Genomic DNA, 7542 nt, shown 5'->3' with positions numbered 1-7542 from the left:
GGCCTCTCTCTCTCTCTATAGAGCAGGTGCAAGGGAGATTGCAGTCTTGGAAGGCCCGATATTTATCTTTTGCGAGACGATTGACGTTCATTCACCATGTTTTGGCCAGATTATCAGATTTTCGTATGAGCATGTCCATTATACAGATGACAGTAGAATGAACGATTAACCGTTTGCTTTCACATTTTCTTTGGTCTGAGAATGCGTCTCACAAAAAGTACCCACTTGTTTCTTGGCAGCAGATGGTTCTCTCGAGACAGCGTGGCGGCTTGAAAATTCCGGCTCTGAGAAAGATGAGCATCATTTTAGTCTTGAAGTGGGCATGGGTCGCTTCCACATTTCCATATTCTTGGGCTATGTTTGTTAAGGAAAAATATGGTAGTTTACCTGACTCCCTTCTTTCGACGCCCAGTTCAGTGTGCCGTTCGTTCCTCTGGTTGGAGTGGCGGAAACACTTCGCTCCTTCAGTGACAGGGATCTTAGGCCTGACCATGGCCGCCCGTGGCTTCACTGGGCCATGGCGAGCGGAGATAGGTTCTTCATTAAGCAAGTTTCTTATTCTTTGTTGTCATCCGGGATGGATTGGTTTTCCATTGATTGTATATGGGGTAAGGGGCCCGCTCCAAGGGCAAAAGCGTTGGCATGGTTAGTGGCTCTGGATCGTGTTCAAACCCAGATTAATGTCAAGAAACAGGGGCTTCAATTTCCAAGTATGTGTGTTCTTTGCGAGAAGGCGGTAGAGGACACGACTCACATATTTTGGTTTTGCTCGGTAGTTTTAGACCTATTCTTTCAAACTTGGGGTACATCACCTATTCAAACGCGTTCGAGTTCTGTTATTCGGGACCTCTTGTTTGGTCTCATGAGTTTACGAAAAAAAAAGGGAGATTATTGTGGCGGGTATGGTTGTTTTCAGCATGGTGGGTGATATTGACTGAAAGAAACGATATCTTTTTCAGGGGCATCAAATTCAATTTTGGAAGGCTACATCAGCTGGTTATGTTTGATGTGTATCTGACTCTTAAATTACATAGTAGAGACGGGGGTTTTGGATCTACTTGTACTCTGCAGACACCATCTAGATGGTGGCTGTCTTACTCTTATGTTCCTCTCTCATCCAATATTCGGTTGGATGTATTTTGGTAATGTTGAATGATAAATGCTCTCTCTCTCTCTCATGTAGGGCATTCTTGAAGCTTGTAGGTATGATACCAAAACTCAACTATAAACAAGGATAACTGAAAATAACTAGAATTTTTATTGGTTTAAAAAGCTGAAAAATTGGAAAACAACAAAAACCAGAAATTGTCCCACGACATCACTTGTTTACAGGATCTCTTGTCAATTTATTGGCGAGAGGTTCCAATTCTCAGAGATCGAAACCTTCCACTTTGATAAACTTTATATCTAAGTCTTACAGTGTCGCTTATCAAGTTTTAAATATGGATTGACTTATAAAAAAGAAAGTTTTAAATATGGATCAAATACATAGATATCATGTCCAAATACGAGCTCACAAGGGCTTCGCTCATCTGGTAGAGGTAACATGTGAATGTCACCAAGTTGACAGGCCATCATAAGTTTGAAACCCACATGTCGCACCTAGGGATGGACATCGGGCCAACCTGGCCCAATTCAGGCCTGACTCAATTATATTCTGGCCCAAACCTGGCCTGACTCAATTATATTAGGGCTTGGTTCTGGTCTGGCCAGGCCCTTTAATTAGTCCCGACCTTGTTAACAGGTCGGGCCCTGTGCATTTTGCACATGGACCAAGTTGGGGCCTGAGCCCGACCCGAGTCGGGCCGGATAAGCTGCGTGCGGGCAGCCCGGCCCAATGTCCACCACTAGTTGCTTTGTGGTCCTTGTCGAAAGGTCGAAACTTGCTGTACTCTCTAGTGTGGGGGGGGGGGGCTAAAGTAGGGAGGGAGAGGCGGGCATGTGTGCTTGTCAACTATAAAAGAAAACGAGCAAATATAAGGTAAAAATTCAAATAAAAATAGATCCGTGTGCATGTGTGCTTGTCATAAGTAGTGGAGATGGGTCTAATAAGGAATAGGTATCAGCACTTGGGTTTTGACTCTTTTCTTCTATTCCTAGATTTTGCTTGACAGCTTGATGATAGTCGAGTGCTAAATCACAATCTCGATTGTACAACCAGTTTACTTGTCCCAACAATTCTTCCTGCAATGACGTGTTGAGAGAGAGAGAGAGAGTAATCCCCCCCCCCCCACCTAACTTCATTGAAGCGTCCCTTTCTACATTGTGAATCAGTCCACGCCACCAATAGGAACAGCAATCCATTCTTCAGTTCTATTCCTCAGAGACGAGAACACCAAGACCTAATTAATCGGTGGCCCTACTCATATCCGTCCATATCAGGTCATATATATTGAATATAACACAAATCCCACCGCACATCTCACTTGTTGGAGATCTGCCCCAAGGATAGTGAATGATCAGGTGCAGAAGCACACTAAAAGTGTGCAATGACATTGCACCTGATCCAATGATAAGAACCTAATCTGCTGGGTTTTTTTAATATTTTACAGTAATGTTGCTGGACGATGTTTTTCTTTTTCTTTTTGAGGAAGGCTGGACGATGTTAAGTAGATAGGTTTTAAAGCAGTCCCAAACCAGACCTGGGTCTAACTACCATTTGGATCTTGTCAGTCCAGCCTGATTGGTTGACGCAGTTTAGAACAGATATGATCCGCTAATATCAGGAGTAAGATCTGATCCATTGGTGCTCTAAAATTCCTTAGGATGTCAATGGGTCTGGTTTACCCGGACCAAACCCTATAGGGTCTGGGTATGGTGACAAATAAGAAAACCCGATTATGACCTGGGTCTAGACCCGAAGGTCCGATTAATACATGGACCCATGTATATATAGTTTGTGAAATTTTATACCAGACCCGGACCCGACCTGAGTTTTGATTAAGGCATGCAATTTTTTCAATGTAAAAATGATAAAAAAATATTACTTTACCAGGTATGGTCCGGTTATGGTTCATGCAGTTTTTATCAGGTGCGGGTATGATTTCTCTTATATAGTTGACCCGATTACACCCAATACCATACCCAAAAATTGGGTTCAAGTCTTGTTCCACCTGGGTCTGAATCAAACCCTACCCGTTGACACCCCTAGGTATGCTCCATACTCCACGTTATTAAGACTTGAAGGCTTCCGACCAAAATAATAGCAACTATAAATTATCATCATCAATAATAATTTAATCCTGGCGATATTTTATGTTATACTAAAAAACATCTATTGTTGACGATATTTTATTGGCGCTCCCATTGGTAATATGAATAGGAAGACACAAATGAAAAGAGATATGGACGGCAATATTATCATTGATTTTAATATTGTTCCATGTCGAGAGATATTAAGCATGAAGACAACATAATGGGACAAGCAAGACCATCCAGAAGAGCTGGCATATTTAGCCGAGCAGAATATAGAGCAACCTATCAATCACGACCAAGTGAAATGGCCTTCGGAGGCATACAAGATAATGTACAATATCTAGATTTTGTAGAAGTTCATAGTTCACAAAGTAGTTGTTCACCAACCTCTGACGAGGATGAGGTAGCTAAAGTTAATACGGTGAAAGTACAATTCATCAAAGATGATTGACAACAACCTATTTATGACTACCTACAAAATGGGCAACTACCTCAAGAGTGAGAAGAATGTATACGAATCAGAAGGATGGCCCCCTAGATCATGGTGCTAAATGACACCCTCTATCGAAGATCTTATGATGAAATTCTTTTGAGATGTCTCACAAGAAAAGAAGCTACTATAGTATTACATGAAGTACATCAAGAATCTTGCGGTGATCATCAACTCGATCCAAAATTGGGCAATCAATTAAAGAAAATCGGCTACTATTAGCCCACCATGACATCTTGGCCCATTGTATCTTTGGGTTTATATGTTATTGGTCCTATTGCTTTCAAATCATCAATATATTCTGGCAGCTATTGATTATTTTTCTAAATGTGCTATAATTATACCTGTCAAAACGGTAATTGGAGCAATATTTATAATTTTTTTGCATACCAACATCATTTATCGATTTGGAATCCTAGAGTCAATAACTTATGATAATATGCCTCTATTTAAGAATCAAGTAGTGGAAAAACTTTGCACAAAGTTCAAAATCAAGTAAAAATTTTTATCGCCTTATCATCTCCTAGCAAATGGACTAGCTGAAGCATTTAATAAAACTTTGTGCAGGTTTTTGAAAAAAATAGTCAGTGGCAACAAGAAATTGACATGAAAAGTTGGGTTAAGTGCTTTGGGCGTATCAAACGACATACCGAACGACTACCAATTGTACCTCATATTTTCTTGTCTATGGTTCTGAAGCAATACTACCCTTGAAAGTCCAATTCAAATCCCTAAGGATGGCATTTAACAACTCGTTGACTTAGAAAGAAGGACCTTGAATTCGTTATGTTGAACTCATTCTCTAGATGAAAGAAGGTTGCAAACTCATTAATCATTATAAGTTTATCAAGCAAGAGTGACTAATGCCTATGATCAAAATATGAAGTATATATCATTCATAAAATGAGATCTAATGTTGATGATGTGACATCTTATTATTCCATATGAACGTTCGTGTGGTAAATTCGAGCCCAAATGAGAGAAATTGTATGTGATACAGGCAGTGTTTGTAAATAGTGCTTATAGAGTGACATCTCTAGATGACAAATATATTGTTCTTATCATAAATGACCGTTTTTTGAAAAAATAGTTAGCATGAAAGAAAATGCTCCTAGTTGCAAAAGCCTAAACTGCATGAAGACTACTCTTACTAGAAGAGTATAAACTGTATGAATAATTATTATGCGAAAAGCTTCACACGAGTATAAACTGCTTAGGGGCATCAAATAATTTTGCTTTCTCTTTCAAATGTAATAACTCCATGCACGAGTATAAAGTGCAAATAAAAATCTGTCTAATAAATTGCCTTGCAGTTTAACTTAAACAATTATTCATTTTTGTTGCATGAATTTAACTATATGGTAATTATTAGGTCATTCTCATATATGGTCTAATAATAAATATGGTTTGTTGATGAGCATGAAAAATGCTAAGGAGTTGTTACAGAAGCATCCAAGGTTTAAAATGAAGAATGCCATGAAGATAACAATATAAGACTAAAGCACTTTAAAATTTATGCAAATATCAATTCTCCATATAAAAAGAAAAGAAAAGAAAAGAAAAGAAAAATATTTATTTATGGCTTGAATAATTTGGTTAATGTATTGATGATGACATTTAGCTATAAGCTAAACATCTCATAAATATGTTAATGCACTCTTTGATAAGCTTCCCTTCTTGGTGGTTAATACAAATTCACTGGATGTTAATATCAAAGTTGAAATTATGGTTTGTTGACGTTGGATTCACTTATTTGTTATTCAATATTATGGTTTAGGTTAAATATTATAGATTGTTCACGGATTTGACTAAAGTATCTAACACTTATAAGCTATTAGGTCCAAATGCATGACCATATACCTTTTGGTTTGAATCCAGCTTGATCCCTTTTGAAGATCGAGTCCAAATCCATAATTTGCAAACTCTAAATCTAAAAAAGCAAAATGGATTCAAAACTCAAGCCCTTTTGAGAAGTGAGTAAGGATCCAATTCAGGCCCTTTCGGGTCCAATAAGTAAAATCGATCTAAATTTCATGTTCTTTCGAAAAGTGAGTGAAGATCCAACTGAGGCCCTTTTGAGTCTAATAAGTAAAATTGATTCAAACCTCATACCCTTTTGAAAGTGAGTGAAGATCTAATTCAAGTTCTTTCGGGTTCAATAAGTAAAATGGATTCAAACCTCACGCCCTTTCGAGAAGTGAGTGGAGATCTAACTCATACCCTTTCGAGTCCAATAAGTAAAATGAATTCAAAACTCATGCCTTTTCGAAAAGTGAGTGAAGATCCAATTCAGACCCTTTCGAGTCTAATAAGTAAAATGAATCAAAACCTCTTACATTTTTGAGAAGTGAGTGAAGATCCAACTCAAGCCCTTTTGGGTTCAATAAGTAAAATGGATCCAAAACTCACACCCTTTCGAGAAGTGAATGAAGATCCAACTCAAGCCCTTTCAGGTCCAATAATTAAAATAAATCCTAATCTCGTGTCTTTTCGAAAAGTGAGTGAAAATCCAACTCAAGCTTTTTCAAATCCAATAAGCAAAATAGATCCAAACCTCATGTCATTTCAGAAAGTGAGTGAAAATTCAATCTAAAATCTTTCGGGTTCAATAAGTAAAATAGATTCAAACCTCACACATTTTTGGAAAGTGAGTGAAGGTCCAACCCAAACCCTTTTGGGTCTAAGAAGTAAATGAATCCAAACCTCATGCCCTTTCAGAAATGAGTGAAGATTTAATTCAAGCCCTTTCAGGTCCAAGAAGTAAATGAATTCATAGTTCACGTCCCTTCGAGAAGTGAGTAAAGATCTTACGTAGGCCGTTCTGGGTCCAAGAAGTAAAAAAATCCTAAAACTTATGCTATTTTAAGAATTGAGTAAAGATCCAAATGAGAAAGATCCATAACCAAGTGATTCAAACCATAAAAAAAAGGTTGTAAATCTTTGATATTGAGCACCATTTCTCGATAGCCCGATATAGCTTATGAAATATTGAAATAAACTTTACCTCATGAATCTGATGTGATTGTGAACTAGTGGGAGCTATTGAAAAAAAATTATACTTAATGAAATTGAAACAAAAAAATTACGTGCCAATTGAGTTTCACAAAATATGAAACAGTCTCAAGATATGGAGCTGAAAATATAAAAGAATCGAGTTTGGACCCAAGTCTAGTTAGACCTACCATAAAAAAGCCAAAATCAGGTCCTTTAAGGATTGAATAAACCTGACCCAAACTGTACCCAATAAAATGATAATAAAAATCTAAGAAACTCTGGTCTGGGTCTGGTATGAAAATACTTCATAAACTACACTCCACTTAATATATTAATTAGACTCTATTAGTCTGATCTGGATTATGATCAGACTTTCTTTGGTATAGGACATGTCTGGATCAAACCCCATCCCTACTTGGGATAACGATTGGAAACAAGTAGAATAAAAAAAATGATTCTATCCTATTTTGAGCAAAAATCATATCACCATGACCTTGTCAAGATCTGCCAATGGAGGAACATTCAAGAAATGCAACTGGTGATATGAACATAAGCTGGTGGGTGGGAACTCCATAAACTTAAGGGATGATGGTAGATTTTATCATAGATCATCTCATCATTTAAAACATCTTGGTTCTTTGTTAGCCAGGGACGTTGTTATCCATATCATTATGTAACAACATATCATCTTCTTGATATGGTTTCTAGAAACAACATTGTTCACAACATCATCAAAGCAGTTGGAACCAGAGCAACCTAAACCTTCTGCAGATGAAAAAATACTAACCATTATAAACCAGAAAATATTTCCACATGACCTGATTGCAACGACAGTCATGTTGGACTTGGGAAAAACAACCATC

The sequence above is a fragment of the Nuphar pumila genome, chromosome 10 (assembly GCF_984573655.1).
Source record: "Nuphar pumila chromosome 10, dmNupPumi1.hap1.1, whole genome shotgun sequence".
Taxonomy (NCBI): domain Eukaryota; kingdom Viridiplantae; phylum Streptophyta; class Magnoliopsida; order Nymphaeales; family Nymphaeaceae; genus Nuphar; species Nuphar pumila.
The sequence above is the reverse complement of the archived record's forward strand: the minus strand, read 5'-3'. Positions refer to the sequence as shown.